The sequence below is a fragment of the Astyanax mexicanus genome, chromosome 1 (genome assembly GCF_023375975.1).
Source record: "Astyanax mexicanus isolate ESR-SI-001 chromosome 1, AstMex3_surface, whole genome shotgun sequence".
Lineage (NCBI taxonomy): Eukaryota > Metazoa > Chordata > Actinopteri > Characiformes > Acestrorhamphidae > Astyanax > Astyanax mexicanus.
In genome coordinates this window covers 63260243-63273820 of record NC_064408.1, presented here as the reverse complement: position 1 = coordinate 63273820, position 13578 = coordinate 63260243, and the positions used below count along the sequence as shown (strand labels likewise).

The following is a 13578-nucleotide window of genomic DNA, read 5'->3' as shown; positions in this document are numbered from 1 at the left end:
ACAACAGCGGGATCCTTAGGTGATAGTATATTTAATGGAGAGTCCTTGCCATTGTATAAGCCAAAGTTCGATAAAATAGCAGAACTAAAATAAAGATTTAACCAAATTATCTGATAGGCTTGTGCTCAGATCACTAATATTGTATTCTAAATTTAAATAAGACAAGGTCTGTGAATAAACATGTCTATGATGGGTTGAGTCCTGGCTAATTTCCAAATATAATTAGCATAATTACCATGCCTTAAAAATTATATTATGCTTTAAAAAGGTGCAGAATATTTTACATATATAACATTCGTTTATTTTGAAACAGAGTTTAGTGTGTAGTTTCAATGTTTTAGGTCCATTTTCTTAATAACAAGCACAAAAAAATAGTAGTTTGTCTCAGGAGCTAGCTAGCTAGCTGACTTTCCCGTTCCACCTTAAATGGTGCAACAGATGTCAGAGGCTGCATTATTTAAGGTAGAACGGAAAAAAATAAAAAGAAACGGAACAGTCAACACTAATCCTAAACCATGATATAAAACAGCTATCTGCAGCCCAGTCTGTCACAGAGTGCATAGTGTAGTCCAGCAGATGGAGCCAAACTCTAACAAAACACTTTTTCCACCATCAGTGCTGCCCCACTTCTTCCAGGATGCAAAAAGTCTGGGAAATAAACTAATATGTAGCTGTGGAGACGTGCGCGTGTGAAACAAATCGTGTGAACATGTTGTTAGAGGTGAGATAAATGTGTTTTGTTATCACGTTTTTTTATTATTATTATTATTTCCCGTGTGAAACTAATTGTGTTTTTTTAGTTAGGGTCAGTAAGTCATACTCCTTCCCATCCTTAACCTCCTTCAGCTCTGAAAAAAATAAGAGACTACTTAATTTTCTGATGTTGTGGTGTTTGTTTGGTGAAATGGACAAACTACGGAAACTCTCCAAAATTCCAAATAAAAATATTGTCATTTAGAGCATTTATTTGGAGAAAATGAGAAATGGCTGAAATAACAAATAAAGACGCAGGGCTTTCAGACTGCAAATAATGAAAAGAAAACGCAAAGTTCATATTTATAAAGTTTTAAGTTTGGTGGAATAACCCTGGTTTTTAATCATGTTTTTCATACATCTTGGCATGTTCTCCTCCACCAGTCTTAAACACTGCTTTTGAATAACTTTATGCCACTCCTGGTGCAAAAATTCCAGCAGTTTAGCTTGGTTTGATGGCTTCTAATCATTCATCTTTCTCTTGATTATATTCCAGAGGTTTTTATTTTGGTGAAATCAAAGAGTTTTCCCCTCTCGTTCCTCCTTCTTCTATTGTTTTCCTTTTTTTCTGAATTTAAAGGAATGAGTGTATATGTCGGCTGACTCGTGTACACACTGTTAGCGGTCTAGTACAGCAGTTTTTCTCTCTGTGTTTCTCTGTGGGGAGTGTTTAGCTGTGGAGCAGCCGGTGCTCCTCCATGCACAGGCGGCCAACCGTCACCTCTGATAAGGCTGCAGCAGAAGAGCACAGCACAGGCAGCCGCCGGAGCTCCGCCCAGCTCCATCCCGCCGGTCAAACCCACACTCACACACACACACACACACACTCAGAGCGACACGCTTGGAAACACTTGACTTCGCGGGTGTAGGAGTTATTTTGGAAGCGATTAAACCTGCAAAATCGGGCGGAACAGACTGCAGTTCACAGGAGGGCACGGAGCTCGGCGCACAGAGAGGTGAGGGTGAGTGTGTTTAGGCTTGTCTTTAAACAGCTGGGATTGAAAGCGGGAGACTAGCTAACAGCTAGCCGAGCTAACCAACCGCTCTCGGGGGTAATTTAAATCCTGTGAGCGCTGCTAGCCTCGCAGCCTAGCCTAGAGATTATCCCGCCCTGCGAGAGCCGGGCACGGGCAGTTCATCAGGACATGTCGGCTGTATCAGGGACCCGTAGCTAGATAAACAGGTTTCTGTTGGGAGCTGTGCTGTGTTTCTAGCTGGCCGGTTCTAGCTGTGTGTGTCTGTGTGTCTCTGTGTAGAGTTTGATCAGGCATGTTGCTGCATGGTTAATCTCGTTAGTGTGTGTGTGTGTGTGTGTGCGTGCTACCGCTAGCTAACGGCTGTCCGTTATGTTTACATGCTGTTGTGCTAGCCTCTCTAATCCCGCATCTAAAATAGCTAGCTAGCTAACTAGGTTCATTAACTAGCTAACGTTAACCGCGTTAGCCCAGTTTCGCCTGGCTATCTCTCCTCTCTCTCTGTTTAGCTTGTGTTCAGTGCTGAATGATCACATGAGATGTGTTCAGAGTCCCTGCCCAGACTCGGGGTGTGTCGCTGGGGTTCCCTCACCACAACACAGGCTCGAGTTTAAGGCTGTATTCTTAGCTACAACTTGTTTCAAAGCTCAAACCCCTTAAATTAGAGCTCCACACTCCATTCAGAACTGGTGGACCAGCACTCTGGTCTAGCTTCTAGCTTCGGGATAACTCAGATACACACGCATACATAACCTATATATAAATTAAAAAACTCAAAATAAAAAAAAGACTATCAGATTAATCACACACCAATATTCTGTGATTGACTGCGATTAACCGCACTTGTTCTTCTTAAGACACAAGTTGTTATAGTGGATATTTAAATGTAAACAAAGAATAAATGTAAGAAATGTAAATTTCTGTATATTTATATTAGTGGTGTCAATTAAAAGACGTAGTCTATACTTGTTGTAAATTTGAGGGGAGATAAGATTGTAATGTGATTGTAGGTAATATGACTGTAAGAATTTATAAATTAGAACTTTATTTGCTGAGTGTAAAAGTGCTATGGTCTGGATCAGTTGATAAGTTTTTTTTTTTTTTTGGAGCGTTTCTCCCTCTGTTTGGTTTAGTTTTACACAGGCATAAACCTAAACGCACCAAAATAAAGCAATAAAAAACACGCAAGCACATTGTCTTCTCTGATTGGCCAGAGCTGTCTGGCGCGGGAGCAAAAAAGTAAATACGGCTGGAATATTCTGTTTTTAAGTGCGTATATCTGTACAGTGTTAAACTGCTTTAATGCATTAAAAAATCTTCTCGTTGGGTGGGGCAGATTAAAAGACATTGTACATCTTGACATATAGAAGCTGCAAGAGGGAATCTCGGTAGGCTGATGAAACTTTTAAAGAACTCTTAGTGGTAGTGAGTTTCATATATTTTACACTTTTTCTTAACTGAAATAAACTAAGGTTATTTTTACAGTGTTTAATATGAAAGTAGCTCTAAGTTTTAATGGATCTGCTTTTTACCTTCCTAAACGAAATGGATAAATTTATCTTCCCTGATCATGTACCAAATGTACATTAACAATAGTGTGCATTTTGATAAATTGTTACTATTTTAAAATAAAGAAACGTAATGAAATTCTTTTTCACGTATGTATCGGTATGTACTAAAAATCATAATCAAATAAGAAAAGTAAGAAAATCACCTAGCCCTTGCATACACTACACCAAAACCTTTGTACAAATAAGTATATACAAACTATGAGTGCAAGGACAAATAGGCAAATAAATGAGATAATGTACAATAATGTTAGTTTATAAATATATAAATAAAGTTCTACAAGTCTCCAGATGTACCAGAATCTTAAAAAAGAACATGCATCTGCTTTTGAAATTCAGACCTTCTTTAGTCTTTCCCCCCCCCCATCAGGGAGAGTCTCATCATTCTCTGTGAAAGCAGAGGCAGATCACACCCTCTTCAGCAGATGGCACACAGTTATCCTAGGTGATGAATTTTTCACGACATGATGAGCTGGCATTTATATCATCGTGCAGTGCCAGAGTCGGCGTCAATGGGTTTGAATCGAACCTGCTGGTTCCGGGGTTTTAAAATGCTCTTGGCAGCAGATCAATATCAGTGACTGACAGGGCCTGACAGCTTTGGGTCTTTCCACTCATGTTCATCTCATTCACAAAGAGCCAATATTTAACCCTTGATTTGTAATTAATGGCCAAAAATAAGTCTGTGGACACTTGCTAATCCGCAGTTAATTCTGAAATCAAGTGTTTTAGCAGGGAGTTTGTCCCTCATGTAGAGTAACAACCTCTGCTCTCCGGGGCTTTTCTTTCGGTGTTGGAAAGTATAAGTATTCTCAGGCAGTGATGTTTGATGATTTAGTTTTGGATCAGAAACACCCTCTGTCTCATCCCAGAGGTGTTGATGAGGATTCATCACAACAGAGATTCCAATTCCACTGGTCCACAGCCAAATGCTGGGGGATTTCTACTCCTCTAGGCAATGCTTGGCATTGGGCGTGGTGACCTTGGGCTCATGTATGGCTGTTGCAGAGCATCCAATCCTAATGACAAGCTGCATATTTTAATGTGTGTGTCAGATATGCTGTGTGCTGATAGTGAATAATCAGAAGGGGTGACTAGATACTTTTGGACATGTTGGACTGAATATATTAGGCCTGAAATCCGTTTGCTATGATTATAAGAGAATGCAGCATTGCACTGACGCATGTTTTCATTCATAAATTGTATCCACAGGTTGGTCTGCCTGATGATATATTAAGTTATGTTATAATTAGGGAAAGTGTCAGTTCAGATGGCAGCAGTTAGCTAGCTAGGCTTGTTTTAAAGACTGTGACTGACCATGCCAAAGCTGAATCGTTAAGGAGGCCTTGTGAGAATAGGATTGAATAAGTTATAGCTAAATATATACATATAAATAAATACAAAATTCCAGAGACCACTTCAGTTTCTGTATCAGTTGATCTGATTTTGCTTTTTATAGGTATGTGTTTGAGTATAATGAACAATTGTTGTTTTATTCTATAAACTACAGACAACATTTCTCTAAATTCCAAACAAAAATATTGTCATTTAAAGCATTTATTTGCAGAAAATGAGAAATGGCTGAAATAACAAAAAAAGATGCAGAGCTTTCAAACCTCAAGTAATGCAAAGAAAACAGGTTCATATTCATAAAGTTTTAAGAGTTTAGAAATCAATATTTGGTAAAATAACCCTGTTTTTAATCGCAGTTTTCCTGCATGTTGGCATGTTCTTCTTCATTAGTCTTACACACTGTTTTGGATAACTTTATGCCACTCCTGGTGTACAAATTTAAGCAGTCTGGCTTGGATTGATGACTTGCAATCATCCATATTCCTTTTGATTATATTCCAGAGGTTTTTAATTTGGTAAAATCAAGAAAACATCATCATTTAGTGGTCTCTTATTTTTTTCCAGAGCTGTAGTTTCAATAAGTAATACTGCATTCTAATTACAGACAGGGCACCACAATGGTGGACATCATTACAGCTAAAGAAGTTAATGTACTGTCATATTTTTACTGTTTATGTGCTGCTGCTCCTGCCCTTTCCCCCTCGGTGTGTATGCTGTTAGCAATAAAAATACCACCCGAATCAGTCTGATAGTAAGAGACGCTGATTTTACAGAGAATTTGATGTCTTATGTCTCTTTTCTGCTGTGTTTTTTTTTTAACATCAACCTTTGGTCACCCAAGCTTTCATCGACAAATTTTTAATTGTGTTGGGTTTTTTTTTTGGACAGGATGTATATTGGAGTTTTATAAGAACATAATTGTGGAGATCACTTGCTAAAGGTGGATTTCAGACCGCATTAAAACAGTTATTGTGCATTACAGTAGTTTTAAATGTTGATTAGCAAGCAGATAGACAGATTTAGGAGAGAAATAAATCTCTCATGTGACACCAAAGACGGTTTAAAGTGCATCCATGCAGTTTTTATCAAGCTCTGGCTCTGCCTGTGGTATCTGGTTGCCTTTTCCTTTCACTTTCTTTCTGTTGGCCCTGTTCCTACTTTTGACAGTAGATACAGTAAATACAGTTCCCAGTTGTTTAGCAGTTTATTTACCTGCATTTTGCTATCGTTTCAATTTTACATCATCGTTCACTGCTAACACAGGTAAGATATATTGGCTGTTAATATGAATGAGCTCATGTGAATCCTAATTGCCTTTTTTCAAGGACAATGAAAGAGATGCATGTTGATCACCACCACATAGATGTCATGTATGTGCATAGCAGACTGAGTTTAAAAATGTTGTATCTCTTTAATACAAGAATACAGAAGCAGAGATTAATCAGGCTTGTTGGGCCCTGCTTTGACTTCAGCCACGAATCACATATAGTTGAATTAGTGATGCTAATATGTACACTGCTGAGATATTGGTTGCCCTTCTGACCCAGTCTGAGTGAGTACAGAGGCTCTTTATCTTCTTTTGAAATGGCTTAGGACTTGTTAGCTGCTGCTTTGAGTCCTCAACTCATGTTCTAATGGCTGTAGGTTTACATTTTTAAACTGAAGACTTTAAAACGCAATTCTTCATCATACACAGATGAGCTGTGGATTTTGTACTCTGCAGTATTTGATGGAAATCAAACTTACCACATGCCCATCCATGTTGTTCCCTGTAAAATATGGAAAAAGCCTTGGTTAGCTCAGTATCGCCTTTTTATTTGATTCAACTTTAAGTCCACAAACTGTTATTTAGCGTAAGCTTGTACTAGGCCATCTAGGGTTTGGTTCAGGCTTGAAAATGTGTTGAGCTGTCTGAATTTCTGTTGCACTGTACAAGAAAAACAAGCACAACTCAACCAAACTGAACCCAATCCTGCAGTGATTTACACTGATGAACCCATAGGTTTGGAATGTATATTAGACAGTAACAGTTGCTTCTTGTAGTTGATTTATTATTAAATGTGGGAGAAAATATGGTCAGGGGTAAAGACGTGAGCCACTTTGACATAGAGGCTTGGTCTCTTTATACCTGGGACTTACACTCTGGATTTGCATCAGACACACAGAGAAAAGCGTTCATTAAAGGGTGCATCTCATGCAGAGACTGATTCATAAAGAAATACTCATTCATGCAAGTTTTGAGCCATGGATACTCTGACAAAACACTGAATCATCTGAACCATCCTCCTTATACATATCAGTTCATACCGCTTGAATCAAGATTAAGTAAAGGAAGGTCTAGGAAGAATTAAATGGATTTGATGGACAGTCACCTCTTTAAATGAACTTGCAATTATTTTTATGCGTGTAAAAAGCAAACAGTGAAACCGCCTTCGTGCATTTATCAATCGGACTAGTTTTTTAGGTGCACTTTTTGTTTTGGCTTTAGTGCGTACTAGGAGTGTGCCATATCGTATTGTACGCGATAATATCGTAAACATTTTTGAATATCGTGAACGATATTATACCCTGAAATATCGTGCCATATCACCCACCCCTAATTATCACATCAGGGTTCTACTTTTTTGCTGTTTTTAGCAAAAAAAAAAAATTAAACTTTTTTCCCATTTTATATTAACTAGAGACATATTATATCTGCCCAGTATCATTTATTTTACTTTAATCCTTGGATATATGGAAATATTTGGAGTGCATTATTTTTAGTATCATGACATTCTGGATCATTGAATTCTGTTACAAATCTGATAAAATTCTTGTATTTTTTTTTAAATCTCAGTTTGAGGCGTGCACTATCATATCATATATACAATAATAAAATATAAGTTTTGTTTTCTTGCAGTAGTGTATTTTAAAAATTTTTTTTCGCCAAGAGTATCGTTATCGCGATAATACCATGAAATATTGTGATATTATTTTCGGGTCATATCGCCCACCCCTAGTGCGTACGCACACATTCACTCCAGAATTCAATTCAATTCCAATTCAATTTTAATTGCATAGCACTTTTTACATTGGTTTTGACGATTGACCTGGTGTACTGGCACACACACATCCTAAGTTCAGCATACTAAGCAGAGGTCTCAGTATTCTGCCTTTAAAGCACATGCTCTGTGGATTTAATCTCCAAAGCAAACTAGTGATGACCAGCCCTGTCAGCAAACAAGTGCCTTAATGAATCACAGCAGTATCTGCTGATCATGTGAGCACACTGACGTACTGATGCAAGGTGTTTTTTATATGTGTGTACTGGTAGTAAAAGATGTCATGTAATTAGGCACATTTTGAATGTCGAACATCATTAAAATCATATAGGTTAGAGTAGGGTTTTGTGTTGGCAAAAACTTGGTGATATGATACAAATCATGATACAGCGGATTAATTTCAGTATATTGCAATACTGTAGGCAAGGAGAGAAAATGCCAACATAGTTAAAAATGTAGGTAATAGAAAAGTTTACTTTATACAACACTGACACTAATCTTTATATGTGTTTTTATATTTGTCGAATAACATTTGAATCTGTGTTTTTGGAAATCAATACACAAGTGCAAAACAAAACGTTTCAGTGCTACTGAATCTAGTTTAGATTATAAATACAATAAATATAAATAAAACTGTGGCTTGACCCCACATTTACTTGTTCCCTGTGTTTTATCTGTTGTTTGTACATTAGAAGTGTAGTTTAACCTCCTCCCGCCTCTTCAATACCTGTCTTACTGCCACTGTTTCCGGAGATAAATACCTCCTGAGCAAATGACACTGTGAGAAGGAGTAGAGAGCTGAGTGCAGCGGTGTGTGTGTGTGTGTGTGTGTGTTCTCAAAGTCTGAGTCTGGCATGTGTAGGCTGGCAGTGATGGCTCACAGTGAGAAGCTAATATTAGTCAGATGTAAGCAGTAATTTTACAGCTTTGGACTGCTTTGGTTAGTTTAGTGACCAAAGTGTGTGTGTGTGTGTGTGTGTGTTGGGGTGCAGGCTGGACCCATATGGCTTGGTCCCCTTTGCGCTGCACAGTGAAATGTGATTATTCACAGATTACATCTCTGAGAAACAGGACTCCTACTCCAGCAGAACCGCCCTTTGTTTGTGTGAGTGTGTGAGGGTTTAGGTTCATGCACCCTGCTTTGGTTTATCTTTCTGCTCAGATGACAAACGGGACTTTCTGAAACACAAGAAGCGTAAAGCAGCAACGTCCATTCATTTCAAGTTGTTTGTCCCAACATCTGCAGGTGTGCACTGAGCTAGGCTGAGTCTGAGTTGTGTCTTTGTATCTGTGTGTGTGTGTGTATTTTGGGTCATTCATCCTGAGGGAGTTTTCCAGGGGGAATCTCCAACCAAGACAGTCCCTAATGGGCCTTAGCTGCAGCTGCTATGCTCCAGCACAGAGTCGAGTAAATACAGGCTCCTTCTTCACATCCGTTGTGTCACAAGCAGGCTGTGATCCTAACAGTTGACACGAATAGTCTTTAGCATTCCTGAAGCGATTAGACACAGTTTCAGTTACAAGCAAATGTTTGCTATTTTCAACCATCAGCAGTCTTTCTTTGCTCACTGCACTGCTGCTGTGTAATTTACAGGGCTTAGCCCTGAGGACCGCCTGTTGCTGCTTTCAGTCGCACAAATGGTATGTTTGCTTTACTTATGTTTACAGGATCATCCAGATTGAAGACATTTACGATTATGTTCGCATGAGGACAGTGTTGATTGACTATGCTTGAGATGGTAGTGAATGCTCAGTTACGTAATGGGTTTGAAATGGACTGAACAGTATTTTTGGCTGATTCACATTATCATTATCTTTTGGAGAGCATGGCTGGGTCGTGCCAATGCAACATTATCCTTTTCATACAAACTTGGTAATGCATGTTTTGAACAGCTTCTTCAGTGTTTGTCCTTGCTTTAATTGATTTAATTGCCTTAAGTGACATCGCACATTCTGCAATGTGACTATTGCGTATGCGCACATCACGATGACTATGCTTAAACAATATATCATGCAGCCCTATAACTAACTAACTAACTAATTAACTAACTAACTAACTAACTAATTAACTAACTAACTAAACTTAGCCTTAGCCTTAGCTTTTGTCTGTTTACCAAAAATATGATTTAACTGTGTAAATTGCACTCACATGCAAGTCTTAAGCGACACTACTGAAGTTAATTTATGTTTTAAAAAGATAAAATCATGACAAATTACACAACTGAAGTAAATTTATTAGAAAGTAATTAAACATTGCATATTTAATCTAGATTTTAAAATTATAGTTTTTGAACCTTAAACCTTAAACCTTCAAAAACTGTGTTTAGTATTTGGGCTTTGCCTCAGAATACATATATTTTTAATTAATTATTTGACATTTTCATTTTGGTGTAGCACAGCCACTGAAAAAAGCATTGTGCTCAGATTCATGTAGAACTGAAAATCCTTGGTGCACTACACCAATGATGGTTGAATTATTTTGGTAAGAAACGTGTGTCCTAGTAATGTGTTTTGGAACATAAAGGTTATACCTTAAAGTGCTTTTCTCTGCCTTTCCCTGTTGGGTCTCTGTATTGTGGTATGTGATGTGTTTGACGAGCCAGCACTGTCAGGTCGGTGAGCTCTCACCTCCTTTTAGCCTGGTGGCCTGCGAGCCCCAGCTGTTCCACCTTTCCAGAGGGGAAGTGAGAGGTGATGAAGAGTGGGATGATGAGGGACAGGTTCTCCTTGAAGTGCCAGTCTGTGCACATGTGCACAGCAGTAGCACAGCAGCGGTAATGGGTGGCAGCTCTCACCTTGACCCTGTTTGACCTGATTTGGGTTGTAGAAGAGAATACTGGTAGTAGTTGAAGCTGACAAAGGCACTGCTCTGTGTAGTACAAGTAAGTGGTGTAACAGTGATTTTAAAGCTGTTCTTTTAGAGCAAAAGAAATGCTGTGTAATGTTGCTCTAAATAGACTGTTGAACTGTTTTATCAGTGTTGCTGGTAGCCAGCCTGTAGTTCTTTAGTTGCTTGAAGTGTACTTGAAATGAAGACCTTGCTGAACTCGGAGGCTGTAATGAAACCCTGTGCTTTTACAAGGCAGCTGGAAGCTTTAATTATGACATGTGAATGGAGGTACTGACTGCACCCATGGGACAGTAGGGGGACATGTTAATGCCACGTCGGTCTGGCTGTACAGGCTGTACAGGAGTGGAAGGTCTTTGGCTAGTCTGACTCTTTAGACAGAGCTCAGCTGTACGTGGGATTTCTGGCAGAATAACCTAAAACCACTGAAAGCAGGAAGAAAAAGAAGAATCAGTAGCAGTGCTGTCTGTCAAACACTGGTTGCAGTGAGGCCTTCCAGCATGACCGTTAACTGCAGGCTCAGCAAGAAGTGAATGATCTGAACTGAAGTTTAGTCATATTCATTACTATTTGGAAAATACTTAATCAAAGCTAGTAATGAGTCAGATAGTTTATGGTGTATTTGTACGTATAGTTTGCATTTATAGTACTGGACTAAGATACAAGATGTATGACAGAAGGCTGCAGGTATAGGTCTGCCCAAAGCATGTGTGTCACGCCATAACTAGCGGGGGATTTTTAATTTGTAGCACTGTCGTCATAGCAGGCAAACATCCAGCAGCATGGAGTGAGATTAAAATATAAACCCGGCTTATTAAATCACTCTGTCTCGATATCAGTATGAAACCACTTTAATACAAGTGATCATGTGTTTAGTATGGTTATTGCAAAGGACAATTTAACATTACTGTGGATGCATCCCAATTAGAAAAAAAAAAGATCTATACTCAGTCAACTACACCAGTAAATGCAGTTTTGATGGTGATTAGTGTCGATACACTGTGTAGGTTAGTAGGAGAATATTACACAGGAGAAGTTACAGCACAGATATGTGGGCAGGTCTGCACGAAGACTCTCCCATAATTAATTGGGTAGGAGTGGGCAAGCAGGGTTGATGCTGGATTTCATTTGGCAGGATTGATGCCATTACAAAACAGTTTAAAACAGTTCAAAAATATTTATCGCAATATGTTTTAACAATCGAGCAGACGTGATTTTTTTGGGGTGCTAAATATTTTTTGCCTCCCTATTTTAATTTGTGTTCACACTTAAAACATTCTGTACATGAATTAATTTAGAAACTGGCTGAGACCAACCTGCCCAGGTGGTTTCTGTCCTTGTGTTTGGTGTGTGCCAGATTTCTTAAGGCAGTATTTACAGTTACTCCAACAAACCACACTATTCACACCAGAGTTTATTTTAATCATACCAATTTCTCTGGTAGTATAAATATTCTGCACTCATTTAAAAAAATGATTCTTAATAATTGTGGTAATGGTTTTAATGTTGTATACAGTTTATCATCAATAAAACTAATGCTTTAGGCAGGCAAACAACCATTTATTCATTCAAGGAGTTCTTAGACTGGAGATAAAACAGTACACAGGAGTCACGGTTTGATTCATCTCCCAAAATACAAGACTAAAGCACCTTCTTACCATTTAGTTTAAAGAGACAGTCAAGCATGTTACAGTTTGTTCCATCTAGTTTTGTATACTTCCTCTATATTTCTTTAGATATTTATCAGTTACAGTATGTGCCTTCTATTTTTTTTTACACTACTGAAAACTCCCCTCACTGCTGTCATTCATTTTCTCTTCTCTTCAGCAAATTCTTTGACATAAAAGTCACATGAATTCAGATCTTGCTGTTAAACTAAACTGATCAAAAACCCAAATCATATTGAAAATGTCAGATTCGGTGCTGTTCACACAGTCATATTTGGCTATTGTTATTGTTGTTGTGTATTGTAGAATGATTTTGAGAAACTGGGCCCAACACCCTTCCTGAGTTGTAGTGAGTGTGTGTTAGACCAAGACATCAACATCTCTCTCTCTCTCTCTCTATCTCTTTTATCGCTTGGGAGGAAGTTGTACGCCGGTCAGGTCACAGCTGAGACTTTGAGAGAGTTCTTTTCCTCTCTCTCTCAACACACACTCCCACTCCAACACGAGCTCTCACAGCTGCTTGTGGGTGGGTGTGTTTTGGCACATACTTCAGAAGCTTGTTGGCTGCTTGAACAATGCAGGTTCTACCCTGTAGTTTCACCCCTTCCGTGTGTTTTTGTTGCTGCTTTCTGGCTGTGTAAAACTGTTCCAACTGAGAACACATGAGTTTGATGTAGACAGAGTGCTACACACTGGAGTGAAGTTTGTTTTACAGCATCACAGACTCCGCTGCAGTATACTTTAAATAAATGAACTTCTATGTTGAAGGTTCTGCGGAGTTTGTGTGGTTTTAGCACATTTATTGACTGAAAGAACAGTGCTTGAAGTTAAGGTGCAGTGCTAAAACATCTTTAATTATTTTATTTATTTTTTCTCTGAGAGGTTTGAGGTGCAGACTGTGTAGCACCTCTATACTGAAAGAGGTGTGACAACTTTAGATACATAATGCACCAATGTGTACACTTGGTTACGCCTGGTTAACAGTTTAATTTCCTTTTTTTAAAACTCAATCTTTTTTTTTCTTGCATATTTACAAGTTCATATCACATGAACCCCTTATAAATTATTTATATATATATATATATATAATGTATATGATATATTTGTTTTAACAGCACTGTAGAATGAGACTGTACTGTAGCTGAGGTTAGATATTTATTTCTCTAGCTGACTTTAGATACATATAAACCACTCTAGCTGATGTTAGATAGATGTTAACTGCGTTAGCAGAAGTAAGAGAAAGGTTTATGACTCAAGCTGATGTTAGATAGGTGTTACAGCCTCTAGCTAATGTTATACAAACGTTACCCTCTCCAGCTAGTGTTAGCTAAATGTTAAGTACTTTAGCTGGTGTTAGTTAGATGTTTACTACAT

The 13578-nt window shown here is 38.4% G+C and overlaps 1 protein-coding gene across 5 annotated transcripts in view; it reads left to right on the top strand.

The window, feature by feature from the left end:
- The window catches only part of ralgps2 (Ral GEF with PH domain and SH3 binding motif 2), a 197616-nt gene that overhangs the window by 2077 nt on the left and 181961 nt on the right, over positions 1 to 13578 (top strand). For 2 of the 5 annotated variants that reach the window (XM_007259485.4, XM_022664788.2), the window contains exon 1: positions 1434 to 1709. The exons of 1 other annotated variant lie outside the window; for it this stretch is intronic. The gene's annotated coding sequence lies outside the window, so the exon portion shown is untranslated. Of the gene's footprint in view, positions 1 to 1433; positions 1716 to 13578 lie in introns of those variants that run through there. 2 more of the 5 variants (XM_007259486.4, XM_022664795.2) reach the window with 2 other exon arrangements.